Here is an 18,840-nt window from a genome sequence, read left to right as displayed (position 1 = left end):
ATATATATATATATATATATATATATATATATATATATATATATATACCACATCTTCTTTATCCATTCATCTGTCGATGGACATCTGGGCTCTTTCCACAGTTTGGCTATTGTGGACATTGCTCCTATAAACATTGGGGTGCAGGTGCCCCTTCGGATCTCTACCTTTGTATCTTTGGAGTAAATACCCAGTAGTGCAATTGCTGAGTCATAGGGTAGCTCTATTTTCAACTTTTTGAGGAACCTCCATACTGTTTTCCAGAGTGGCTGCACCAGCTTGCATTTCCATCAAAGCACATTCTCAATGAAGTAGTATTAAATATACAGAGACTTGAATAATATGAGATTTTGTTTTCTTGATGGGACTTTTCAAATGGAAGAAGAGTTACTGATAAAATGAAAACTCAGGAACAAGCTAGAAATAGTACAAATTCCTTCAGGGTTCAGTGAGATCAATAGCTTATTCAGGAAAAAGGAAGAGTAGATTCTGCAATGTCACTATCAGTTTTCAGGTCCTCCTGGTAATGGAGGATGCAATAAACCAAAGGCTTGAGAATAATTTAAGGTCCAAACAAAAGAGCAAAGACATCTACCACATCAAGTCATGTAAGTATTAGACCAACTGATAGTTCCATTTTGCAACTTGCTCACCTATTCTTCCTGCCCTTTTATTTTTTATTTTCTATTTTCAAGTGTACTTGACACACAATGTTACATTAGTTTCAGGTATAGATTTGCCCTCTGGGTGCTGAGGAGAAGGGAAAAACTAAAAACAGGGGGGGATGCTAAAGTGAAAATAAATTAAAATAAATAACAACATAAAAACATGAGCAAGGTGCCAAATTAATATAAAGCAAGAGCAGACCAGGATGTGTCCTAGGTCACAAGTGGAGACAGCAAAGGATCTTTGGACTATGACCAGGTACAAGTACAAAAACAAAAGATCACAAGAGAAAATCCTAGATAGACTGGCAGATTTGGAGGGAAAATGTATACATTGTTCAAACAATGAATAGTGTTCCTTGTGACTTGACCGCCTTCAAAAGGGTAAGTTCTTTCCCAGTGTATACCACTGCTGCTCCTAAAGTGTAATCTATGAACCAATAAATTAAATTACCCAGAGTTTCTGTTGTCAGAAAACATCTATGGATTCCTCAATAAAGATGTGTGCCTGCTAATTAGAGGAAAGATTAAATTTTCTTTCTTTTTTTTTTTTTTTAAGATTTTTTATTTATTTATCTGAGAGAGAGAATGGGAGACAGAGAGCATGAGACGGGGGAGGTTCAGAGGGAAAAGCAGACTCCCCGCTGAGCAGGGAGCCCGATGCGGGGCTCGATCCCAGGACTCCAGGATCATGACCTGAACCGAAGGCAGTTGCTTAACCAACTGAGCCACCCAGGCGCCCCAAGATTAAATTTTCTTGCTCAAGAGTTTGAATTGACAATAACAAGTGGAGTCTGAAACTGCATCTAGAAAATCTTCTTGTATCATAAATTAGATACTAAGAAATATGTAGAAAGTATGAATTTCTGTTCAAGCAGTTGTATAATAAACATTAAATCTTTTTTTCTGAATCAATTTATTTTTACTGTTTATCCACATGCCATTGGACTAGACTGGAAGAAATGTGACCTTGGTTATGTTGAGATTCTCCTCTGCCACAGAAGACATATCAAGTCTCCTCTAGTGGGTCAGAGCTGAAGGCAATCAAGACCCATCAGATTCAAGAAAAACTTTTACCTCTCCCTTAATTGCCCAGAAGAATTTAGATAGAGGACCTTGTCCAGAAAAAGAACTATCACCAGTGATAACTACAAAGAATATGGGTTAGGTATGATAAACTGAGGTTGTGAGGGGAACTTGGTGAGGCCTGGAGATCAAATTCCTCTCTGTGTGCCACTGTCTCTGCATGGCATGGCAAACATTTGTTTACCACATATTTGCTCTTCCCATCCTGTGAATTGTCTTCTTCCCTTTTGAAGTACCAGACCCTTAGCACCTTCCCCTTAGCTCAGAATGACATGTAAGCTTCAATTGCCTGACTGCTGGTGGGTCCTATATTTTTATGGGGCTGCCATATGTACATAATTAAATTTGTTTTCCTCCTGTTAATCTGGCCTATATTAATTTATTAGACCAGCCAAAGAACTAAGAAGGGTAAAGGAAATTTTTTCTCCCAAACAATATTCAGGGGCAAACCAAGGGGAGCCAGGTGCATGCCCTTCATCCATTTCTCCACTAGTCATCATCTACCCACATGAACTCTCTGAGGCCCATTGGTTCTCAGCTCCTTTTGTTACATTATTTATTTGTTACCTCCTTTTAACACACTCCCTTTTTTCTCAGAACCTCTATTTTAATTTCTACTTTCTCCAAAATCCCTATAATTTCCTAAAGGTTATGATTTGGAAAACAAATGCTAGTAAGTCTAGTAAGCTACTGCTTCTTCAGCTCTGACACTTACTTTCCTTGTTGCAATGCATTATAAAATCAGCTTGCTGCCTGAATAAGAAGGAAGCAAAAATTCCCACAAAAAGGAATGTATATTTTGATCTCTGATGAGGTATTTTTCGCTATTCTCCCACTTTGAACATTCTTTTAATCAGTAATACTTGTGTTGTCCATAATTAAGAGTTCACTATAACTCAAGATAACCACCATAACTTGGGGTGCCTGGGTGGTGCGGTTGATTGAGTGTCCAACTCTTGATTTTGGCTCAGGACATGGTCTCAGGGTCATGGGATTGAGCCCCATGTCAGGCTCTGTGCTTGCTTAGGATTCTCTCTCTCTCCCTCATCCTCCACTCCTCCTCCTGCTTGTGCACACCTGCACTCCCACTCTCTCACAAAAATAAAAAATAAAAAATAACCACCAGGAGTCTGGTCCCTGGCCAAAAAATCTATGTGTAAGCTGGCAGTTTAATTCTCTTGTCAGCTCTGCTGAGCCTGTGACAACACTCAAGCTAAAATTCAAAGGAAGTATATTAGTTCCCTAATGCTGCTATAATGAATTAACACAAACTCTGTGACTTAAAACGATATAAATTTATTATCATATGGTTCTAAAGATCTGACGTATAGAATGAGTTGGCAGGGCTGTATTCCTTTTGGAGCTCTAGAGATGAATCCATTTCTTTGCCTTTTCCAGCTTCTAGAAACCATGTACATTCCTTGATTCATGGTCCCTGCCTCCATCTCCAAAGCAAGTGGTGTATTTTCAAATCTCTCTCTCTCTCTAACTCTGACCCCTGCTTTTGTCATCATATCTCCTTCCCTGACTCTGATCCCTCTCCTTTTCTCTTGTAAGGTTCCTTTTGAGTCCATTAGGCCCACCCAGATAATCCAGGATAATCTATCTCAAAATCCTTAATTTATTAATATCTGTAAAACCCCTTATCCTATTGAATGTAACATATTCATTAGGCCTTCTGGGCTTAGGGTGTGAACATCTTTGGGAGCCCATTATTCAGTCCACTATAGGAAGGTTCAAAATATTTTCTTGTTCCAGTAAAATATTAGATATATAGACTTCCATATCCAGTCACTTACAGACTTGATAAATTAGACCAGCCCTTTTGAGGAAGACAACTATAAAAAGCTAAATGAAATGTCTTTTTAAAATATCTTTACAACATCAATGGCTTTGTCAAAGATTAATTGACCATTTAGTTGTGGGTTTATTTCTGGGTTTTCTATGCTGTTCCATTGATCTATGTGTCTATTTTTGTGCCAGCACCATACTGTCTTTATCACTACAGCTTTGTAATATGACTTGAAGTCCAGAATTGTGATACCTCCAGCTTTGCTTTTCTTTTTTTAAGGTTGCTTTGGCTAGTCAGGGTGTTTTGTGGTTCCATACAAATTTTAGGATTGTTTGTTTAACTCTGTGAAAAATGTTGTTGGTATTTTGATAGGGATTGGATTAAATCTATAGATTGCTTTGGGTAGCATAGACATTTTAATAATATTTGTTCTTCCAATCCATGAGCTTGTAATGTCTTTCCTTTTCTTTGTGTCATCTTCAATTTCATCAATGTGAGTTTTTGGGGTTTTTTTAAGATTTATTTATTTGTTTTAGAGAGAGAGAGCATGTACAAGCAGTGGGGAGAGGCAAAGGGAGAGGAAGAGAGAGAATCTCAAGCAGATTCCCTGCTGAGCACAGAGCCTGACACGGAGCTTGATCCTACAACCCTGAGATCATGACCTGAGCCAAAATCAAGAGTCAGACATTTAACTGACTGAGCCACCCAGGTGCCCTTCATCAATGTTTTATCGTTTTCAGAGTATAGGTCTTTCACCTCTTTAGATAGGTTTATTCCTAGATATCTTGTTTTTGGTGCAATTGTAAATGGGATTGATACCTTAATTTCTCTTTCTGCTGCTTCATTATTGGTGTTTAGAAATGCAACAGATTTCTGTATGTTGATTTTGTATCCTGCGACTTTACTGAATTTGTGTATCAGTTCTAGCAATTTTTTGGCGGAGTCTTTGAGGTTTTCCATATAGAGTATCATGTCATCTGCAAATAGCAAAAGTTTTATTTCTTCCTGGCCAATTTGGATGCCTTTTATTTCTTCTTATTGTCTGATTGCTGTGGCTAGGTCTCCCAGGACTATGTTAAATATTTAACAGTGGTAAAAGTGGACGTCCCTGTCTTGTTCCTGATCTTTGGGGAAAAGTTCTTAGCTTTTCCCCACTGAGAATGATAATCACTGTGGGCTTTTCATATATGACCTTTATTAAGTTGAGGTATGTTCCCTCTAAACCTACTTTGTTTTTTTTTTTTAAAGATTTTATTTATTTATTTGAGAGAGAGAGTGAGAGAGAGAGAGAGAGAGAGAGCACAAGAGGGGGGAGAGGGAGAGGGAGAAGCAGACTCCCTGCTGAGCAGGCAGCCCGATGCGGGACTCGATCCCGGGACTCCAGGATCATGACCTGATCCAAAGGCAGTTGCTTAACCAACTGAGCCACCCACGCGCCCTAAACCTACTTTGTTGAGGACTTTTATCATGAATGGATGTTGTACTTTGTCCAATGCTTTTTCTGCAACCTTTGAAAGGATCATATGGTTCTTCTCCTTTTTTTTATTAATGTGGCATATCACATTGATTGGTTTGTGAATATTGAACTTCCCTTGCAACCCAGGAATAAGTCCTACTTAATCATGGTGACTTATTTTTTTGTATGTATTGTTGGTTCAGTTTGCTAGTATTTTTTTGAGAATTTTTGCATCTGTATTCATCAGGGACATTGGCCTGTAGTTCTCTTTTTTAGTGGAGTCTTTAGCTAGTTTTGGTATCAGGGTAATGCTGGCCTCTTAGAATGAGTTCCTTTTCTATTTTTTGGAATAGTTTAAGAAGAATAGGTATTAACTATTCTTTTTTTTTTTTCTTATGTTAATCCCCATACATTACATCATTAGTTTTAGATGAAGTGTTCCATGATTCATTGTTTGTGCATAACACCCAGTGCTCCATGCAGAATGTGCCCTCCTCAATACCCACCACCAGGCTAACCCATCCTCCCCCCCCCCCTAGAACCCTCAGTTTGTTTTTCAGAGTCCATCATCTCTCATGGTTCGTCTACCCCTCCGATTTCCCCCGCTTCATTCTTCCCCTCCCGCTACCTTCTTCTTCTTCTTTTTTTTCTTAACATATATTGCATTATTTGTTTCAGAGGTACAGATCTGAGATTCAACAGTCTTGCACAATTCACAGCGCTTACCAGAGCACATACCTCCCCAGTGTCTATCACCCAGCCACTCCATCCCTCCCACCCCACCCCCCACTCCAGCAACCCTCAGTTTGTTTCCTGCAATTAAGAATTCCTCATATCAGTGAGATCATATGACACATGTCTTTCTCTGTTTGACTTATTTCACTCAACATAATACCCTCCAGTTCCATCCACGTCGTTGCAAATGGCAAGATCTCATTCCTTTTGATGGCTGCGTAATATTCCATTGTATATATATATATATATATATACCACATCTTCTTTATCCATTCATCTGTCCATGGACATCTTGGCTCTTTCCACAGTTTGGCTATTGTGGACATTGCTGCTATAAACATCGGGGTGCACGTACCCCTTCGGATCCCTACTTTTGTATCTTTGGGGTAAATACCCAGTAGTGCAATTGCTGGATCATAGGGTAGCTCTATTTTCAACTTTTTGAGGAACCTCCATACTGTTTTCCAGAGTGGCTGCACCAGCTTGCATTCCCACCAACAGTGTAGGAGGGTTCCCCTTTCTCCACATCCCCGCCTACATCTGTCGTTTCCTGACTTGTTAATTTTAGCCATTCTGACTGGGGTGAGGTGGTATCTCATTGAGGTTTGGATTTGGATTTCCCTGATGCCGAGCGATATTGAGCACTTTTTCATGTGTCTGTTGGCCATTTGGATGTCTTCCTTGGAAAAATGTCTGTTCATGTCTTCTGCCCATTTCTTGATTGGATTCTTTGTTCTTTGGGTGTTGAGTTTGATGAGGTCTTTATAGATTTTGGATACTAGCCCTTTATCTGATATGTCATTTGCAAATATTTTCTCCCATTCTGTTGGTTGTCTTTTGGTTTTGTTGACTGTTTCCTTTGCTTTGCAAAAGCTTTTTATCTTGATGAAGTCCCAATAGTTCATTTTTGCCCTTTCTTCCCTTGCCTTTGGCGATGTTTCTAGGAAGAAGTTGCTTCGGCTGAGGTCAAAGAGGTTGCTGCCTGTGTTCTCCTTGAGGATTTTGATGGACTCCTGTCTCACATTGAGGTCTTTCAACCATTTGGAGTCTATTTTTGTGTGTGGTGTAAGGAAATGGTCCAGTTTCATTCTTCTGCATGTGGCTATCCAATTTTCCCAACACCATTTGTTGAAGAGACTGTCTTTGTTCCATTGGACATTCTTTCCTGCTTTGTCAAAGGTGAGTTGACCATAGAGTTGAGGGTCCATTTCTGGGCTCTCTATTCTGTTCCATTGATCTATGTGTCTGTTTTTGTGCCAGTACCATGCTGTCTTGATGATGACAGCTTTGTAATAGAGCTGGAAGTCCGGAATTGTGATGCCGCTGGCTTTGCTTTTCTTTATCAACATTCCTTTGGCTATTCGGGGTCTTTTCTGGTTCCATACAAATTTTAGGATTATTTGTTCCATTTCCTTAAAAAAAGTGGGTGGTATTTTGATGGGGATTGCATTGAATGTGTAGATTGCTCTAGGTAGCATTGACATCTTCACAATATTTGTTCTTCCAATCCATGAGCATGGAACGTTTTTCCATTTCTTTGTGTCTTCCTCAATTTCTTTCATGAGTATTTTATAGTTTTCTGAGTACAGATCCTTTGTCTCTTTGGTAAGATTTATTCCCAGGTATCTTATGGTTTTGGGTGCAATTGTAAATGGGATCGACTCCTTAATTTCTCTTTCTTCTGTCTTGTTGTTGGTGTATAGGAATGCTACTGACTTCTGTGCATTGATTTTATATCCTGCCACTTGACTGAATTCCTGTATGAGTTCTAGCAGTTTTGGGGTGGAGTCTTTTGGGTTTTCCACATAGAGTATCATATCATCTGCAAAGAGTGAGAGTTTGACTTCTTTGCCAATTTGGATGCCTTTGATTTCTTTTTGTTGTCTGATTGCTGTGGCTAGGACTTCCAATACTATGTTGAATAGCAGTGGTGATAGTGGACATCCCTGCCGCATTCCTGACCTTAGGGGGAAAGCTCTCAGTTTTTCCCCATTGAGAATGATATTCGCTGTAGGTTTTTCATAGATGGCTTTTATGATATTGAGGTATGTACCCTCTATCCCTATACTCTGAAGAGTTTTGATCAAGAAAGGATGCTGTACTTTGTCAAAAGCTTTTTCTGCATCTATTGAGAGGATCATATGATTCTTGTTCTTTCTTTTGTTAATGTATTGTATCACATTGATTGATTTGCGGATGTTGAACCAACCTTGCAGCCCAGGGATATCCCACTTGGTCGTGGTGAATAATCCTTTTAATGTACTGTTGGATCCTATTGGCTAGTATTTTGGTGAGAATTTTTGCATCCATGTTCATCAGGGATATTGGTCTGTAATTCTCCTTTTTGATGGGGTCTTTGTCTGGTTTTGGGATCAAGGTAATGCTGGCCTCATAAAATGAGTTTGGAAGTTTTCCTTCCATTTCTATTTTTTGGAACAGTTTCAGAAGAATAGGTATTAATTCTTCTTGAAATGTTTGGTAGAATTCCCCTGGGAAGCCATCTGGCCCTGGGCTTTTGTTTGTTGGGAGATTTTTGATGACTGCTTCAATTTCCTTAGTGGTTATAGGTCTGTTCAGGTTTTCTATTTCTTCCTGGTTCAGTTTTGGTAGTTGATACATCTCTAGGAATGCATCCATTTCTTCCAGGTTATCTAATTTGCTGGCATAGAGTTGCTCATAATATGTTCTTATAACTGTTTGTATTTCTTTGGTGTTGGTTGTGATCTCTCCTCTTTCATTCATGATTTTGTTGATTTGGGTCATTTCTCTTCTCTTTTTGATAAGTCTGGCCAGGGGTTTATCAATCTTGTTAATTCTCTCAAAGAACCAGCTCCTAGTTTCGTTGATCTGTTCTACTGTTCTTTTAGTTTCTATTTCATTGATTTCTGCTCTGATCTTTATTATTTCTCTTCTCCTGTTGGGTTTGGGCTTTATTTGCTGTTCTTTCTCCAGCTCCTTTAGGTGTAGGGTTAGGTTGTGCACTTGAGACCTTTCTTGTTTCTTGAGAAAGGCTTGTATTGCTATATACTTTCCTCTTAGGACTGCCTTTGCTGCATCCCAAAGATTTTGAATAGTTGTGTTTTCATTCATTTTCATTGGTTTCCATGTATTTTTTTAATTCTTCTTTAATTTCCTGGTTGACCCATTCATTCTTCAGTAGGATGCTCTTTAGCCTCCATGTATTTGAGTTCTTTCCAACTTTCCCCTTGTGATTGAGTTCTAGTTTCAAAGCATTGTGGTCTGAAAATAGGCAGGGAATGATCCCAATCTTTTGGTACCAGATGAGACCTGCTTTGTGACCTAGGATGTGATCTATTCTGGAGAATGTTCTATGGGCACTAGAGAAGAATGTGTATTCCGTTGCTTTGGGGTGGAATGTTCTGAATATGTCTGTGAAGTCCATTTGGTCCAGTGTGTCATTTAAAGTCTTTATTTCCTTGTTGATCTTTTGCTTATACGATCTGTCCATTTCAGTGAGTGGGGTGTTAAAGTCCCCCACTATTATTGTATTGTTGTTGATGTGTTTCTTTGCTTTTGTTATTAATTGCCTTATATAATTGGCTGCTCCCATGTTAGGGGCATAGATATTTACAATTGTTAGATCTTCTTGTTGGATAGATCCTTTAAGTAGGATATAGTGTCCTTCCTCATCTCTTATTACAATCTTTGGTTTAAAATCTAATTTGTCTGATATAAGGATTGCCACCCCAGCTTTCTTTTGGTGTCCATTAGCATGGTAAATGGTTTTCCACCCCCTCACTTTCAATCTGGGGGTGTCTTTGGTTCTAAAATGAGTCTCTTGCAGACAGCATATCGATGGGTCTTGTTTCTTAATCCAGTCTGATAGCCTGTGTCTTTTGATTGGGGCATTTAGCCCATTTACATTCAGGGTAACTATTGAAAGATAGGAATTTAGTGCCATTGTATTGCCCATAAGGTGACTGTTACCGTATATTGTCTGTGTTCCTTTCTGGTCTATGTTGCTTTTAGGCTCTCTCTTTGCTTAGAGGACCCCTTTCAAGATTTCCTGTAGGGCTGGTTTTTGTGTTTGCAAATTCCTTTAGTTTTTGTTTGTCCTGGAAGCTTTTTATCTCTCCTTCAATTTTCAATGACAGCCTAGCTGGATAGAGTATTCTTGGCTGCATATTTTTCTCATTTAGTGCTCTGAATATATCCTGCCAGTCCTTTCTGGCCTGCCAGGTCTCTGTGGATAGGTCTGTTGCCAATCTAATGTTTCTACCCTTGTAGGTTACATATCTCTTCTCCCGAGCTGCTTTCAGGATTTTCTCTTTGTCTATGAGACTCGTAAGTTTTACTATTAGATGTCGGGGTGTTGACCTATTTTTATTGATTTTGAGAGGGGTTCTCTGTGCTTCCTGGATTTTCATGCCTGTTTCCTTCCCCAAATTAGGGAAGTTCTGTGCTATAATTTGCTCCATTATACCTTCTGCCCCTCTCTCTCTTTCTTCTTCTTCTGGGATCCCAATTATTCTAATGTTGTTTCGTCTTATGGTATCGCTTATCTCTCGAATTCTGCCCTCGTGATCCAGTAGTTGTTTATCTCTCTTTTTCTCAGCTTCTTTATTTTCCATCATTTCATCTTCTGTATTACTGATTCTCTCTTCTGCCTCATTTATTCTAGCAGTTAGCGCCCCCATTTTTGATTGCACCTCATTAATAGCCTTTTTGATTTCTACTTGGTTGGATTTTAGTTCTTTTACTTCTCCAGAAAGGGTTTCTCTAATAACTTCCGTGTTTTTTTCAAGCCCAGCTAGTATCTTTAAAGTAATGATTCTGAACTCTAGATCTGACATCATACTAATGTCCGTATTGCGTAGGTCCCTGGCAGTCGGTACTACCTCTTGTTCTTTTTGTTGAGGTGATTTTTTCCATCTTGTCATTTTGTGTAGAGGAGAATAGATTAATGAGAGAACAAAATGCTAGCAAAATAACAACGTCCCCAGAAAATATACTCTAAACAAATCAGAAAAGACCTGAAGCAGTGGAACAAGAAATGGAAAGAGAGAAAAAAGAAAAAGAAAAAAAAAGAAAAAGTAAAAGATAAAGATAAAAACAAAAACAAACAAAACAAAACAACAACAACAACAAAAAAACCAGAATGTGATCAAATATGATCAGGCTGGTATATAGATCAGTGCCACACACTAGATTTGGGGTGTATTTTGGTCTTTTGGAAGAAAGTGCCTCCCAAAATTTTAAAGAAAGAAAAACTTATATATGTACAAAAATAAGGGTTGATATGATGAAGGGATGGAATATGACTGTAAAGATGGAAATTATAAAAAATTTTATAAAAGGAATTGATATGAAGTTGTTTGAAAAAAGAAAGAAGAGGATTTTAAAAAAGAAAAAAGAAAAAAAAAAGGGAGAGAATGTGATCAGGCAGGGGAATAGAAAACACCATATACTAGAGATTTAGGGTATATTTTAATCTGTTAGAAGAAACTATCTCAAAATTTTAAAGAGAGAACAACTTATATATATATGCCAAAAATACGGGTAACTACTATGAAGGGATAGAATATGACTCTAAAAATGAAAAATAAAATTTTTTTTTTAAAAAAGGGATTGATAAGATGTTGGTTGAAAAAGGGAAAAAGAAAAATTCAAAAAGAAAAAAAGACAGTTAAAAAAAAATTAACTTTGAAAGACTAAAGAATCATGGTAAAAAAGCCATGGATTCTATGTGCAGTATTCCCCTAGTGCTGGAGTTCTGCCGTTCTCATTGATCGGTAAACTTGGTCTTGGCTGGCTGTTCTCGCTGATCTTCTGGGGAGGGGCCTGTTGCCATGGTTTCCAAATGTCTCTGCCGGAGGCGGAATTGCCCCGCCCTTGCCCCCTCCCAGCTAAGTAATCTGCTGGGGTTTGCTCTCCGGGGCTTTTGTTCCCTGCGAGCTTTCCGTACAGCTTTGGAGGCGGAGAGTGAAAATGGCGGCCTCCCAATCTCCGCCCCGGAGGAGCCGAGAACTCGGGGCCCCGCTCCTCAGTGAGCCCCCAGAGAAAAGCCGTCAGTCACTCCCATCTCCCCGGTCTCCGGCTGCACTCCGTGCTCACCCGGCCTGTGACCGCGCGTTTCTATCTCTGGCACCCGACCCCGGGTGGAGTCTCCAAACCCAGCAGATCCCTGCGGTGCACTCCCGCGCGGCTCCTCCCGGGGGAGGAAGGTGAGTCTCCCCGGATCTGCCGCTTGTTGGGTCCCTGCTGGAGGAGCAGGGGCCCGACTGTGCTGTGGATCACGGTTTATGGCAACCCCGAGCTGAGAGCCCGCACCTGGGCTCCGCCTCTGCAGCCGGCTTCCCTGCTCCGTTACCTGGGAGCTCTGCCACACTCAGGCACCCCCAGTCTTTCTGTGACCCCGAGGGTCCTGAGACCACACTGTCCCGGAGGGTTCCACCCCCCCGCTTAGCCACCAGAGTGACGTCCCTCAGCGGAGCAGACTTTTAAAAGTTCCGATTTTGTGCTCTGTGGTTCTATCACTTGCCAGAAGCGGCCGACGGAGGCCCCTCCCCCGCCGTCTATCCTCCCGAATATCGCCTCGGATTCACTTCTCCGCACGTCTTACCTTCCAGAAAGTGGTCGCTTTTCTGATGAGAGAGTTGTTGCTCTTCTTTTCTTCGATCTCCTGTTGAGTTTGTAGGTGTTCAGAATGGTTTGATCCCTATCCAGCTGAATTCCTGAGAGGAGACGAAATCCAGGTCTCCTACTCCTCCGCCATCTTGCTCCGCCCCCTTAACTATTCTTTAAATGTTTGGTAGAATTCACCTGTGAAGCCATCTGGTCCAGGACTTTTGTTTGTTAGGAACTTTGTGATTAGTGATTCAATTTATTTGCTGGTTATTGGTCTATTCAAATTTTCTATTTCTTCCTGTTTCAATTTTGGTGTTTCTGTTTCTAGGAATTTATCCATTTCTTCCAGGTTGTCCAATTTGCTGGCATATAGTTTTTCATATTCTCTTATATTGTTTGTATTTCTGTGGTTGGTGTTGGTTGTTATTTCTCCTCTCTCATTTGTGATTTTATTTATTTGGGTCCTTTCTCTTTTCTTTTTAATATAAAGCAGGAAAGACTATGCAATGGGAAATAGCCTCTTCAACAAATGGTGTGGGGGAAACTGGACAATTGACATGAAAAAGAATGAAACTGGACCACTTTCTTACACCATACACAAAAATAAATCAAAATGGATTAAAGACCTAAATGTGAGACAGGAAACCATAAAAATCCTAGAGAAGTGGAGTAACCTACTTGACATCAGCCATAACAACTTCTTTCTAGATATGTTTCCTGAGGCAAGGGAAACAAAAGCAAAAATAAACTATTAGGACTTCATCGAGGTAAAAAGTTTCTGCACAATGAAGGAAACAATCAACAAAACTAAAAGGCAACCTACGAAATGGGAGAAGGTATTTACAAATGACATATCTGATAAAGGGTTTGTATTCAAAATGCATAAAGAACTTATAAAACTCAACACCCAAAAAATGAATAATCCAATTTAAGAATGGGCAGAAGACATGAATAGACACTTTTCCAAAGAAGACATTCAGAGGCCAACAGACACATGAAAAGATACTCAATATCACTCATCATCAGGGAAATACAAATCAAAACTGCAATGAGATACCACCTCACACCTGTCAGGGAATGGTTAAAATCAAAAACACAAGAAACAACAGGGGTTGGCAAGGATGTGGAGAAAGGGGAACCCTTTTACACTGCTGGTGGGAATGCAAACTGGTGCAGCCACTTTGGAAAACAGTATGGAGGGTCCTCAAAACGTTAAAAAAAGAACTATCCTATGATCCAGCAATTGCACTACTAGGTATTTACCCAAAGAATACAAAAATACTAACTCAAAGGGAAATCTCTACCCCAATGTTTATAGCAGCATTATCTATGATAGCCAAATCATGGAAACAGCCCAAATGTCCATCAACTGGTTAGTGGATAAAGGAGATGTGGTGTATATATATAATGGAATATTACTCAGCCATAAAAAAGAATGAAATCTTGCCATTTGCAACAACATGGGAGGAGCTAGAGAGTATAATGCTAAGTAAAATAAGTCAGAGAAAGACAAATACCATATGATTTCACTCACATGTAGAATTTAAGAAACAAAACAAATGAGCAAAGGGAAAAGAGAGAGAGAGGCAAACCCAGAAGCAGATTCTGAACTATAGAGAACAAACTGATGGTTAGGTAGGGGGAGAGGGGAGGTAGATGGGGGATGGGTTAAATAAGTGATGGGGAGTAAAGAGTACACTTGTTATTATGAGCACCGGGTGTTGCACAGAAGTGCTGAATCACTGTATTATATACCTGAAACTAATATTACACTGTATGTTAACTAACTGGAATTTAAATAGAAACTAAAAAGAAAAATCAATGGCTAACAAGCACATGAAAAGATGCTAATCATTAGGAAAATAAAAAAAGAAAGAAGGAAGGAAGGCAGGCTAAAAGATACCCAAATTAGAAAGGAAGAAGTGAAATTGTCTCTGTTTGCAGATGCTATAATCTTATATATAGAAAATCTTAAAGATTCCACCAAGAAGGGGCGCCTGGGTGGCTCGGTCGTTAAGCGTCTGCCTTCGGCTCAGGTCATGATCCTAGGGTCCTGGGATCGAGCCCCGCATCGGGCTCCCTGCTGAGCAGGGAGCCTGCTTCTCCCTCTCCCACTCCGCCTGCTTGTGTTCCCTCTCTCCTGTCTCTCTCTCTCTCTCTGTCAAATAATAAATAAAATCTTAAAAAAAAGATTCCACCAAGAAATTGTTAGAATTAATAAATTCAGTAAGTTGCAGAATACAAAAATCAGCTGTGTTTTTAACAATAAACTACCTGGAAAAGAAATTAAAAAGCAATTCCATTACAATGGCATAATAAATACTCTACATAATAGTAATAATAAAAAACTTAGGAATAAATTTATCCAAGGAGATGAAAAATCTGTACATTGAAAACTATAATACATTGATGAAAGAAACTGGGAAAGACACCAATAAATGAAAACATATCCCATGTTCATGTTTTGGAAGACTTAATATTGTTAATATGTCCATACTACCCAAAGCCATCTGTAGATTCAATGTAATCTCTATTAAATACCTATACATTTTCCACAGAAATAGAAAATTTGTATAGAATCCTAGAATTTGTATAGAATCATAAAACACCCCAAATAGCTAAAGCAATCCTGAGAAAGAACAAAGTTGGAATCATCACCCATCTTGATTTCAAACTATATTACAAATCTATAATAATCAAAACAATATGATATTGGCATAAAAACAGAAACATAGACCAGCGGAACAGAATAGACAGCCCAAAAATAAACCTATGCACATACCATACAATAAATATTTAGCAAGGGAGCCAAGAATACTCAAAGGGTAGTCTCTTCAATAAATGGTAAACTGGATAATCACATGCAAAATTGGAAAAATTGGGAAAAAAATTGGAAAAACTGGATAATCACATGGAAAAGAATAAAATGGATCACTATGTTATTCCACTTACAAAAACTAACTCAAATGGATTTAAAATTTGTATGTAAGTCTGAAACAAACTTCTAGAAAAAAACATAGAGGAAAATCTCCTTGACATTGGTCTTGGCAATGATTTTTTTTGGATATGACACCAAAAGCATAGGCAACAAAAGCAAAAATTTAAGTGGGACTACATCAAATTTAGAAGTTCTGCACAGTAAAAGAAACAATCAACAAAATGAAAAGGCAACCTATGGAATGGGAAAAAATATTGGCAAACCAGCTACAGATAAGGGGTTAATATCCAAACTATATAAGGAACTTCTACAACTCAACAACAAAATTAAATTAAATTAAATAATTTAAATCCAATTAAAAATGGGCAAAGGACCTTAATAGACATTTTTCCAAAGAAGACATATAAATGGCCAATAGGTATGGAAAGATGCTCAAAATCACTAATCATTAAGAAAATGCAAATCAGGAGCACCTGGGTGACTCAGTCCTTACGTGTCTGCCTTCGGCTCGGGTCATGATCTCAGGGTCCTGGGATCGAGCCCCGCATCGGGCTCCCTGCTCGGCAGGAACCCTGTTTCTCCATCTCCCACTCCCCCTGCTTGTGTTCCCTCTCTCGCTGTGTCTCTCTGTCAAATAAATAAATAAAGTCTTTTAAAAAAAGAAAAGAAAATGCAAATCAAAACCACAATGAGATATCACCTTACATCTGTTATGATTGCTAATCTCAAAAGATACCAAAAGAAAATAAATGCTAATATCAAAAGATAATAAATGCTGTCAAGAATGTGGAGAGAAAGGGCTGTTGATAAGAATGTAAATTGGAGGAGCCACTATGGAAAACAATATGGAAGTTCCTCAAAAGATTGAAAATAAAACTTACATATGATCCAGCAATGCCTCTTAATGAGTATATATCTGAAAGAAATGAAAACACTATTTTGAAGAGATATCTGCAACCCCATGTTTATTGCAGCATTATTTACAATAACCAGGACATGAAGACAACCTGTCTATAAATGGATGAATGAATAAAAATAGTGTGGGATATATACAATGTAATATTCAGCCATAAAAATGAAGCAAATGCTGCATTGTGACAACATGGATGGACATTAAGGGCACTAAGCTAAGTGAAATAAGTTAGAGAAAAACAAATACTGCATGATCTTACTCACACATAGAATCTGAAAAAGCCAAACTTATAGAATGAGTAAGTCACAGGAATGAAAGACTCAGCATAAGGAATATAGTCAATGGTATTATAATAGTGCTGTATGGTGACAGATGGTAGCTACACTTGTGCTGAGAATAACATAATATATAAACGTGTCAAATCACTATGTTGTATACCTGAAACTAATGTAATATTGTGTGTCAACTGTACTCAAATAAAAAGTAAATTAATTAAATTAAAAAGCCACTCATACAAATAGACTTTAATAGTGGTTCAGGTGCTGGGGTGTAGTGGAAATGGGAAAACGTTAGGCAAAAAGTACCAACTTCTAGTTATAAGATGAATATAAGTCCTGGGATGTAATGTACAGCATGGTGACTATAGTTAACAACACTGTATTGTATACCTCAAGTTGGTAAGAGAGTAGAACTTAAATACTCTGGCCACACACACACACACACACACAATGGTAATTATAAGAGTTGATGGATTTGTTAACTAACCTTTTGAGGTAATCATTTCACAATACATACATATATCAAGTTATCGCATTGCACACCTTAAACTCATGCAATATTATATGGCAATCATATCTCTTTAAAGCTGGAAAACCACTGTTGGAACTAATACACAAGGTCAGGAAAGTTGTAGGATACAAAATCGACCTCAAAAGTCAGTTGCATGTCTATACACTAACAATAAACAATATAAAAAGAAAATTAAGAAAGCAATCTCATTTACAGCAGCACCAAAAGAATAAAGTACTTAGGAATAAATTTAACCAAGAAAGTGAAAAACTTGTAATTTGAAAACTACAAAACATTTCTGAAAGGAATCAAAGAAGACACAATTTAAATGGAAAGACATTCCATGTTTATGGATGGGAAGGCTTAATATTGAAGCTGTTAAGACTTAATATTAAAAGTTAAAATGCCCATACTACCCAAAGCAATTTACACAGTCAATGTCATTCCTGTCAAAAAAACTTTTTTTCAGAAAAAAATACTAAAATTCAGATGGTATCTCAAGGGATCCAGGATAGTCAAAACGATCTTGGGAAAAAAAGGAACAAATTTGAAGGCCTCACACTTCCTGATTTTAAAACATGTTACAAAGCTGTGGCTCTCAAAGCAGTATAGTACCAGCACAATGACAGACGTATACACCAATAGAACAGAATAGACAGTCCCAAAATAAACTTTTGAGTATACGGTCAGATGATCTTTAATCAGTTTCAAAAACTATACAGTGGGTAAAGGATAATCTTTTCATCAAATGGTGTTAGGAAAACTGGATATCCACATGCAAAAGAATGAAGCTAAACTACCTGACACTATACAAAAACTAATTCAACACAGAAGAACGACTTGGGTGATAAGAACGTGTGTTCATCAGTCTGCTAGTCCATGGGTCCCGCCCTGGCTCATACAGCTTTCAGTCATGACTTGCCGCAACGTGCAGATAGGAAATCCCCCCAAACTTCCAGGCCGCTGCCCTTGGGGATAGCACCTTCAAAGAGGTGAAGCTTTCTGGACTAGAGGGAAACACTTGGTCCTCTTTTTCTACCTGCATGGCTTTACCTTTGTCTGCCCCCCAGAGATCATCACTTTCAGCAAGCACGCTGAAGACTTCCACAAGCTGGGTTGTGAGGTGCTGGTCTCTGTCAACTCTCAGTTCACTCATCTGGCTCAGATCAACAGTCCCCAGAAGGAAGGAGGCTTGCCCCCAACATCCCCCTGCTGGTCAATGTAACCAGAAGCTTGTCCCAAGATTATGGCATGCTGAAGGAAGATGGAGGCATCGCCTACAGGGGCCTCTTTATCACCAACGGCAAGGGTATCCTTCTCTAGATCACTGTCAATGATTTGTCTATGGGGGTGCTCCATGGACAAAGCTCTGTAGCTGGACCAGGCCTTCAAGTACATGGATGAACATGGGGAAGTCTGTCCCACTGGCTCGAAGCCAGGCAGTGACACAATCAAGACCAGTGTGGGCCAATGAATACTTCTCCAAATACAACTAGGCTAGTAGAGAGGTGGAAAGCTTGGGTTCTTGGCCCCAACCTGTGCCCCTACAGGGATAACCCATGCTGACCCAGGAAAGGCCAGACCTGCCCCTTCAAATTCCATAGTCCCTGACCCTGGAGAGCAAGGCCAAGGCCTTCTCATTCTCCCAGCTGAGAGCTGATGAATGGTGACCCCCTCCCTGGAGCCCACCTAGCTAGAGGCCTAGAGGTGACCAATAAAATATTAGGACAGGAAAAAAAAGGGGAAGAATGACTTAATGTAAGACAGAATACTGTAAATATCATAAAGAAAAAGCGTTATAACATTGGAGTTGGCAATGATTTCTTGGATATAACACCAAAAGCACAACAAAGAAAAGGCAACAAAGAAAAAAACACAAAT

The 18,840-nt window shown here is 39.0% G+C and overlaps 1 pseudogene; it reads left to right on the top strand.

Annotated features, from left to right (window-relative positions):
• The first annotated feature begins 17,872 nt into the window (after positions 1–17,872).
• LOC110580896 lies at positions 17,873–18,455 on the top strand (annotated as a pseudogene).
• Positions 18,456–18,840: the final 385 nt, after the last annotated feature.

Source organism: Neomonachus schauinslandi, chromosome 5 (genome assembly GCF_002201575.2).
Source record: "Neomonachus schauinslandi chromosome 5, ASM220157v2, whole genome shotgun sequence".
In the NCBI taxonomy this organism is placed as follows: Eukaryota; Metazoa; Chordata; class Mammalia; order Carnivora; family Phocidae; genus Neomonachus; species Neomonachus schauinslandi.
The sequence above is the reverse complement of the archived record's forward strand: the minus strand, read 5'-3'. Positions and strand labels throughout refer to the sequence as shown.